Consider the following 9,719-nt stretch of genomic DNA (forward strand, 5'->3'; position numbering starts at 1 on the left):
TCTTCAACTTTCATATTTTGAGCTGTATGTGTTGTTGGCGACACTTTATCTGTTGTTTGCTTGGGCATATCTGTTGTGTGCTCTTCCTGTTCATTCTCAACAACTGCCTGGTTAGCTGCTTCTTGAGTACGAGGAGGTGCGGTTGCATCTATTTTTGATGGAGTATTTTTTGTATGAATTTCAAAATGCTCTACGCCACCCTCTTTCTTTGTATTTCCTCTTGTCATATCAATTTTGTATGCCTCCTTTGCTTTAGGTAGATTTGTAAGATGATTCAAGATCATCGACGTGTTGGCACTTGGACTCTTCTCTTTCCCTTTGTTCCACTTTGTATTTGAGCTCATTCTAAATTTGTTACTGCATGTCACTGGCAATATTCAAATTTTTCACTGCTTCCTTTGTTTTGTGTTGTTTGATCTTTTCAAGAGCTTCAGCCTTCTGGTGTTCTAGTGGTTGGTTCTCATCATCCTGTCTTTCATTGTGTGCTTCAATTTCAAGGTTTCTTTTTTCCTCATTTCTTTGTTGATGGAGTTTTTCTCTTTGGGCTTGAGCCTCTTCCATAAATCTTTGAGTTTGTGTAATGGGTATTGTATTGGTAGTCCTGTTTGACATCACCTTTAGCCGTGTTCGTTTGAGTGTATATTCATCCTCCTCTTCCTCCTCTGAAGATTGATACTCCGAGGGAGTATCTCTGTCCCTTGATTGAACTTCATCACTGGGCAACACATCTGACTCGGTCTCTTCACTTTCACATTTAGGTTTTTTTAGCTTTGTCCAGGTTGTTTTGTCTTTGAGGGGTGTACTATAGAAGGTCCTACCACCGGCTTCACCACTCTTTTGGATTTATGAATTAACTCCAATTATGTTTTTGCAGGTGGTAGTTCATCAATGATACCTAATGCTTGATAGGAAATTTTTGTTAGCACTGGTCCAACGTTCATGTATCTTTCACTTTTATCGGCCTCCTTTATGTTTGCTTCCACTAAATTTTCTAGGATGTAGGTTCCAAAGTCACAGCTGACCACCCTTCTTTCTCCCAGCCGCATGGCCATCACCACTACCATATGCAACATCGGTTCGGTGTATTGGGGTGGTTTTTGCACTTTGAAGTGTTGGGATATCAACCGTAGAGGCAACTCCATCTTGGAGTACATTAGATCTTGATAGGTCAACTTGTGGCCCCTCTACTTCAAGAAGGCTTTGTCATTATTTATTGCCTTGGTTTTGCACAAAAGGTTGTGGGTCCCTTGCTGCAAGTGAAGAGCTTCATTGATGATCTCTGAGGTGATCTTCACCTTGACTGTCGCCCCATCTTTGTGTGCTAGTGTTATTTCCCCATTGTATTGAATGGAGCTGATCAGTTCATGGGATCTCCAAAAATCTATTCCCCATGGTGGGGTAATCGAAAGAATTATCCAAATGTAAGTATCTGGCCCCTTCTAGTACTTCAAATTTTTGGTGTATCGTCCACAATTCCTTGTGGAATATGGTGGTCTTGACTATCATTCCATCATTCACTTGGAAATTTCCGATGAATATATTTGCTAGTATTGCTTCTAGCTCCTAATTAGTGATCTTTCCTGTGGGGCATCCTATGATCAATTGTAAGCTGCTTTTAGAGTTAGGAGATGATCAAAAGGTTGTCGATAACAGGAAAAAAAAAAAAGCAAACTTTGACCTTTAAATGAGAAATGGGCATAACTGTGTCAAAACTACTCCAAATTTGACCAAACTTCACCAATGCATCTAGGACAACTATAGTCACTCAGACAAGAGATCACATATGAAATCTGGCTCTGAGGCACTTGGATTGCGATCCATGTTGGAGCACATTTTGATGATTTGATGATACCACCTAGTAGGGCACATCAAGGTGATGCTTGGTCCAAAAACTTTTGGGTTGGGATCATTGATTAAGATTTTAGGTCAAATTTTGGAAAAATTGTCAGAGTTAGAGAATTTGAGCTTTTTGGTTGGGATTTTGAGATCCAAATGACTTGATACTTCATGGCTAGACTTTGTATGGTTTCCAAGACCAGACGATGATATTCCTTCCTGGATGGGTGAAAAAGGTACATGGATCGTGATCCATGTTTAGTAGGGTTTTGGAATGCCATTTGGCACACATGTTCCTATAGTCCATCCTAGCACACTGGTGAAATTTTTTCAAGTTTGGACATTTTTTTCCTAAGTTTACTCTATTTCCCAGTTTATGGCCATCTTTGTCCGACTTTGACCATATCTGTTTTCTGGACCTCTTTTCAATCATTGCCCTTGGTTACCAGCTGATGTTTCCTTGACTTCTAGAGATTTTTGTCTGAGGATCACCAATTGCTTGTCAATTTTCAATACTTTTTTATTCCATTTGAGGTTGGAGATCTGACCAAGCAAATTCAATGACTTTGAAAGCATTTTTAAGTTAGGTTTCAAAAACTTTGAATATGTCTCGTTTGGTACTTTGGTTTCTCACACATCTGCTCTGAAGTTCAAAATCAACATTTATGTACTGTTCTGACATCCTTTGCCCTCTATTTTCCATGTATAGGTCTATTGATTGTTACTTGGCGATCCATGTTCTAGGTCAATGCTACCAGACTTGGTGGGTTTGTTTTTGGTAGATACCCTAAGCCATTGGACATAAAATTTTGGAGTTAAAGTCACTTTAGCATTGGTTAGATCCAAAATGACCATTTGCAGGCTGAATCTGCTAGATCCCTTGGTTTTTGGTGATTTGGTGACCCATTTTGTGCCCAATTTTCATGGCATGCTCCTCTTTGCTACCTCTAACCATAGGCTGAGTTTTTTCATGAATTTGTCATACTTATCTACATGGATTTGAATACATTCCTTTTTAAGTTTCGAATTCTAGTGTTCAATCTTATTTCCAATTTAGTCTATATTTTAGTTTCAATCTTACTTTCCATTCTAGTATTGTCTGTTCTGAAGTCTTGACTAAGGGAACTAACTCTAACTGAATAACCTGGAATAGCTGTCATAAGTGTTCAGCTCATTCCATTTTGGCATGGTGGCTTGAGCTAAGTTTCTCTTGACAGATGAACTATATCCCAATTGGTGTTAGAGTTCTCAAAAATAAATCATTCTGCCTAGACGAGTTTCACATGGCAAAAGGACAGCTACCAAATTCATGGATGATTCGGACCACGTTATCCCAATCCAAGAAGAGTCAAAGCAAGGCTCTAAAACAAAAGAGAACCTAGGAATGAGATAGACGTTCCTCTAGGACCAAGAATAGTTGATTAATTGAGGGATTCTCAGCATTCAACTCATTCTAGGTGCAAACAGGAAGAGCGAGCAGAAAGACGGGCCAGGTCTCATGGATCTCAGTGCATCCAAAAACATAATGAAGAAAGTGAGGGAAACAAGAGAAGTCATTGATCAAGACAGAAACTAGCAAAGAAGATGGCAAAGGACATAGTGATTGAGATTAAAAAAGACAATGACTGGGAAGCAAATATAGACCATTACAATAAAAAGAGATCCAAAGACAAGAAACCAGTTCACAAAACCAAAACCGGTCACATTGAACATTCCACCAACCTAACAATTTCATTTCTAGTTTTCAAAGGAGGCAAGAAGGATGACCCAAATGTTCACATCCAAGCATTTGAGCAATATGTGAAACTCAAGGATATTCATGAAGATGAACAGGGAAATATTTTCCCCATATGCTAAAAGAGGCAGCCAAGAAATGGTATTACCATTTCCGAACTTGCCATCTCAAGCCCTACAATAAGCTCATTAGGGATTTTTTATTGGAGTATTCAAACAACAGGGAGGATATGCAAGGTAGATAAGATCAAGCATGGCAAGTTGTCAATCAAGAGCTACATGGAAAAGGTCAAAAAATTGACCAAACAACTACAAGAGCCTCCATCAATAGCAAATGTGGCCTGGTTTTTGAATGGTTTCAAAAGAAAAAAGTTAAGGGAATGTGACCAACATCTACAAAGAAGTTTAATGATCTGGTGCAAAGGGCATTGAAATTGGAGCAACAAGCAAAGAAGGAGAAAGGCCACAAGAAGAGACAGTCCAATGATAGTGAGTCATCAACTAAAGAGTCAGATTCCAACACCAGTTCCAATTCATCTAACAATGAGTCAAACAAAAAAGGAAAGGGTAAGAAGAAGGGATCAAGAACCAGAAGGCTAGAGGAAATGTCAAAGCAAAATGTTGAAATAGCTACCACAAGACCCTCATTTGAGAAAATGGAGATTTGGTTTTTAAAGTGCAGATCAAGTGACCATAGGTTTGATTAATGTTCACATTGTACCTATTGCAAGTCCTATGGACATGACTAGAATAATTGTGGTATCAAGATTCATCACTTCGAGAATGGAAAATATTTGCCAATGATTGCACTGAAGAATCTTGAGGAAGTAGAGGTAGATGGAGCCAGTGATTCCAAGGACAATGGGACCAATACAGGTACTGGTACTCGAGTGTGATTATTTAGGGAGATTTTTATTTAGAGATTTTTGAAAATCTATATAGCTTTTTTCAAAAGTTGAAAAAATCTAGAGCTTTTAGAGAAGAGCTCTATAGGGCTTCTTCTCTTTGTCAAGTATGCATCAATTCCAAGTTTAAAGACACACTAGTTTATCCTCATAAAGCCAAACTTTTAGAGAGAAAAAGAATACATTGAGAGATTCTACCAAATGAAGGAATGTGTGGCAAGAGAGAGAAACTTAATTATTCCTATCCTTTATTGAGAGTATTTTTACACATTACTTCTTAAAGGAGAGCGAACCACAATATCCATCTCTTGATATACTTACTTCACTAAGTTTTGGGATTTTTACAATGGGTGGAAACATTGTAAGTGACTCAAAGATCCAAGGTCAAGTTCAGAGATCAAGAAAGGAAGTAAAAGCATTAAGTGACTACATCATAGAAAAGCCTATCACACTTCTATTAGTGAAAATTTGTTAACCTTGCAGCATGAGTGGAAACAAATATAAGTAAGAGAAAGAGTTAGAGAAAACTAAAAAAAATCACAATCCCAATACCGCTTCATTACTTGTTTGGGATACATCTAAGATGGAAAATAAACAAACCATGAAATGAAAAAAAAGAAAACTAGATGTCTATAGTATGTGGAGATCCAAGATTCTATTGATCCCAAGTGCTATCACTTGGGCGAAGCTCCATGGTAGTAGCATTGAGAGCTGTTGTCATCCACAATAGGAATATGAGATAGTCTAACCTCTCCATAGCGTTTAAGGTGATGGTCAAATGCTAGCATTTCTCTCTCTAAAAATAATGTTGACCGCTAGGTTAATAGCACGACATAACTCAAAAAAGCCTTATTCTCTGAGAGTTATGGAATGTTGAGGATTATGGTTATAAACACCATTTGTATTAAGTAGGTAGTCTAGTTGCAGAAGCCGAGGTGCAATGGCACTTCAATATTGTAAATACCAAGCCATTTGACTCCTCAAACTCTATTTTTGGTTAACCTAAGGTAGCCTTAGTATATAAGGTACCTAGATCACTTTTTTAAGAACACTTAACATAATCAGGTTTTAAGCTGCCATCGATTGTGTGTGAGAGAGGAAGAGAGAGAGTGTGAGCTTCATCCTGGCGCTACTCCCCGCTCGTTCATCACAGTGTAGATCCGATTGCACCATTGCACTAGCCTCGGCAAGAGCTACGCGACAACGCCAAGCATTCCTCGCGGAATGGAGCATACATGCTCGTGCATCTACGAGCTATTTGTGGCCGTAAGTATATCAAATCATGTCTGTTTTCTACGTACAAGTAGTCATTAGAATTGTGGCGACATAACTACGCATATGTACTCATAGATTTCAGTTTTGGGCATTTCAAAATTTGGCTCGTCTTTATACACGTTTTTTGCAAATGGGTTTAGAGCTAGGGTTTTTGGTGTGGAGGCTTTGGGATAGGTGCGTCCTAGTGAGGAGATGGTGTTCCTTAAGTTTCATACAATTCTGGTATGGTTTAGTGAGTTTCCTTCCGTTTTTGTGCATGTGGGTTGGGTGGTGTAGTAGAGGGCAGTGAGATTCTAGATTGTGGTTTAGTTGGCCTTCCAGAGTGTTGTATGTTAGGATGGTCTCAGCGTGACAAGCTAAAGAGATTTCCTCCTTGTGCCTATCGTGTCATTTGTGTCCTCGATTGACATTATGTTGATCTAGGTTGTGTTGCATGCACTTTATGGGTGGTGTGATTCACTCTTGCAACACATAAACAATGGTGTTGAAGCTCATCACATGCAACTCCCAATTCACCACATCCAGCAAATAATCATTGAAGTGTGATCACTAGTAAATGTCAAGAGTGGCCACCTAACCAAGAAAATAGACAAGTTAAGCCAATGTATTCATTACATACCTATTGATAAAAAGTGAAAGATATGAATATTACTTATAGAACTTAATGCTTTGTTTCGCAATCCCTCGCAATTTGCCCTTATCAACAAATGTTCCATCTTCTCTCTCCACCAATGCCCCCAAAAGTGCATCAAATGAATGCTTGTCAACAGTCTCACCATCCTTCCTATCATAAACATGATGATTTCCCTTGTGATAGAACATGCCTAAGAGCAATACCTCCATCTTTTAAATAAAACAAAATCAACATGTAATCCCAAAATCCACAACTTCTCACACTTCTCATTAAATTTCTTACCCTTTTTCTTGTGCTCTTGCGCTTGTATCCTTCGGGTATAATCAAAAGGATTGTTTGATAGGATTTAAAGCCCATCTTTTTAGCATGCTTACTCATAACCCCAAAGTGATCAATAGAGCATAGAGTGATGTACGACCCTTGGTATGCAACTATCAGTGATGCTAGAGATACAACTTTCTTAATTAAAGTGGTGGAAAATTGGTTCCAATCAGGAATTTGTGTCAATATAAAGCCAGACTAAATTATTCAAACTAACTTGAATTTGAAATATCGACATGAAGTGATAATACTAACAAGTACATATCACATCAAAATTAAAGTTCTCCACAAAAAATAGAGTAGGAAATCAGCAAACACAAGGGAGGCAACAAGGTGACTCTCCTTGTCTTTGAATGTCAAATTGTTAATGATTAAATCCCGCAAGAGTTGAAGTATCCTAAGACCCACCATTTGTAAAATCATTGGCATTATAATGTTTGTAAGCATTTTTGTAGCTAAGGGTGTACAGAAGAACCATTACTACTATACTTACCTAGACTCATCAACATGAGAAATTTTGCATAGATCGATTCATATTGCTTGAACTTTGTTGTCACTCTTTGGCAATGGCTCATCTAAATGAAAATGATAGATGTAAGCATTAGCAATTTAAAAAATCTCTTAAGTATAGCAAAAGTACCTTCTACTTTCTCTCCATTATTCTTTTCCAATGAGGTCTTCATGGTTTCTTGTTATGCCTTCTTTGGAATAACGGAATGCATGAACTCAAGCCTCTTCTTGATTGAACAACCCATGGAGGGCTCAAGAATTGGCTTTCCTTTCTTCAATGTGGAAGTTCCAGCTTTAGAGGAGTTTCCTCTCTTAGGAGATACACATTTATTGGAGGCAGATTCAACCTCCTCCATGGTGGCCCCCACTACATACACACTGGCTTGTTCCACAAAATACAATAATGAATAATCAATTAAACACTCTAATAATTGAATAACCTCTTATTTAATAAGTGAATAAACATACCATTAAAAAAGGTTGCCTCACTTCTTGGATAAGAGCCAAGTGGATAATCAAGCCATCAAGGGCAATGATCTTTCTCCCAATCATTGACTCCTCTATTAACCATCCAAGGCAAAAACATAGAATCAATCCCTGAAAGATCTTTCCAATCCTCTACCCTCTCTAGCATAACCTCTAAAGAGGGTTCATCAAAGACTTTCACCATACATCTATATTTTATGAGTAAACACCAAACAACTTGGGTAAAAATCTAAAGATTATGCTTTTACAAGACATATACAACATCATAAAATCAACATTTTTCTCCTTTGATGAGAGATCCAAGTCTCAAAGCCATCAAGAAGATTCTCTATGATCTTTCCCTTCAACTTGATGCATTGCTTTAACAAATTTCCCTAGTACCATTCCTTTCTCAAATACATCCTAAACTTTTGCGTGCTAAGGTACCTTTCTCTAATAGGATAATCTATTTTGTATGTCAAGATAGATTGCAAAATATCTTATTTCCTAATTTCAATATATGCAATGAAAACTAGTAAGTCTCATTTATAAAATGATTCCATAATCTTATAAATTAATTTAAAAATTTTCTTACCGCTCAGGTATAATCTTTGTTGTGGCTAATGAGTGAACTTTATCCTTTGTTAGACAAATCATATCTTTCTCTTTTACCCAAATATAGTTAAACAACAGAGAGAAGGATCCAACCTCATTTGCTGGATTTTCAATTGACAACATCTTCATCAAAAGAGATACCAAAGTGCATGTTAGAAAGAAAAATATAGTCATTGAAAGCAATTTAGTTATCTTTAGACTATAAAAATTTTAGCATTGTTTTCATTTAGGCATTTGCATGTGACTTCATTGTTGCATCTAAGAGTGTGGATGTCTTTTATATGTCTATGGTAGGTGTGAATTATCATTTTAGAGTTCAATCAAACTCCATCATGAATTATGCTTTATGCAATTATTGCTTCTACACTTTAGGGTATAGCAATGTAACTATGGGCATGTGGTCTTAAGTGTGCAAGAAAGAGAGGAGGTTACAAAAATATACGTACTTTGTAAGACCTCTCTTTGAAAACCTTTTTGGTTCTACTCCCAGCAAGGTTTCCCTTATCGTGTGCAGACAAAGAAGGAGCATTTATGTCTGCAATTTCTTTCCTTATAGTAGCATGAAACTCTTCCTAAAAACAAGGTAACTTAATAATAAGAAAAACAAGATTAAGCATTTGAGATCAAGACACAATGAAGGAGAGTAAATAAGTGATATCCAACACAAGAAAAGAATACACTAACCTTCCAAACAAGCATTGCTAAAAGAATAGATGGTGCATTGTACCATGTACCCTTAGCCGCCTTTCTTTCACAAGCCAATTCTACTTCTATCCAATGCAACTAATCTTTTGGAAATTCTTTAAAAAGAGAATCTTTACTAGCAGTAGTAAGATTTTATAATAGATATAGCTCTTGGCCAAAGTTGATGCAAATGGTTGTGCGATCGATTCTTCAAAAGGATTCAAACTCAAAGAATTAAACACATAAGAGAAACACAGTACTACCATTCATAAAATACAAGTAAATACTCACTCATTTTGAGTCCTTAAAGCAAGCATGAGCTCTCCCTCTGCTCCTCCATGGTTGACAAATTGGCATTTGACAGTGCAGTGTCTCCATTTTATCATTGAGTACTCTAAACATTCAAATGTTAGTGTAAGGTAAACTCACCTTTATAACAATTAAGAAATAAATGAGCTTTATGAAGAAAAGACTTACATGACTTGATCATGCTCATTGAGGTATTTAGGTGATGGTTGCCATCCCAAACAAAGAATTTTTTGCCACAAAGATCTTCCCATTCTGGAGGCAAGGTTCTCTCAAAGTCCTCATTGATCTCTCTCCAAATTGTCCCCCACTCTAATTTTTCATCGTCTGGGACAAGTTGCTCATCATGCCCAAGATTCTTGAAGGAGACAATGAAAGGTGCTCCAAGAACACTATACTTTGAGGTCTCAAATCTTCTTACAAGGCCCTCGGTA

General features: G+C 37.4%; 1 pseudogene; it reads right to left on the reverse strand.

The window, feature by feature from the left end:
• Positions 1-354: 354 nt before the first annotated feature.
• LOC147450592 (uncharacterized) lies at positions 355-9,475 on the reverse strand (annotated as a pseudogene).
• Between the last annotated feature and the right edge of the window lie 244 nt (positions 9,476-9,719).

Source organism: Adiantum capillus-veneris, chromosome 9, assembly GCF_014529385.1.
Source record: "Adiantum capillus-veneris isolate H3 chromosome 9, ASM1452938v2, whole genome shotgun sequence".
NCBI lineage: Eukaryota > Viridiplantae > Streptophyta > Polypodiopsida > Polypodiales > Pteridaceae > Adiantum > Adiantum capillus-veneris.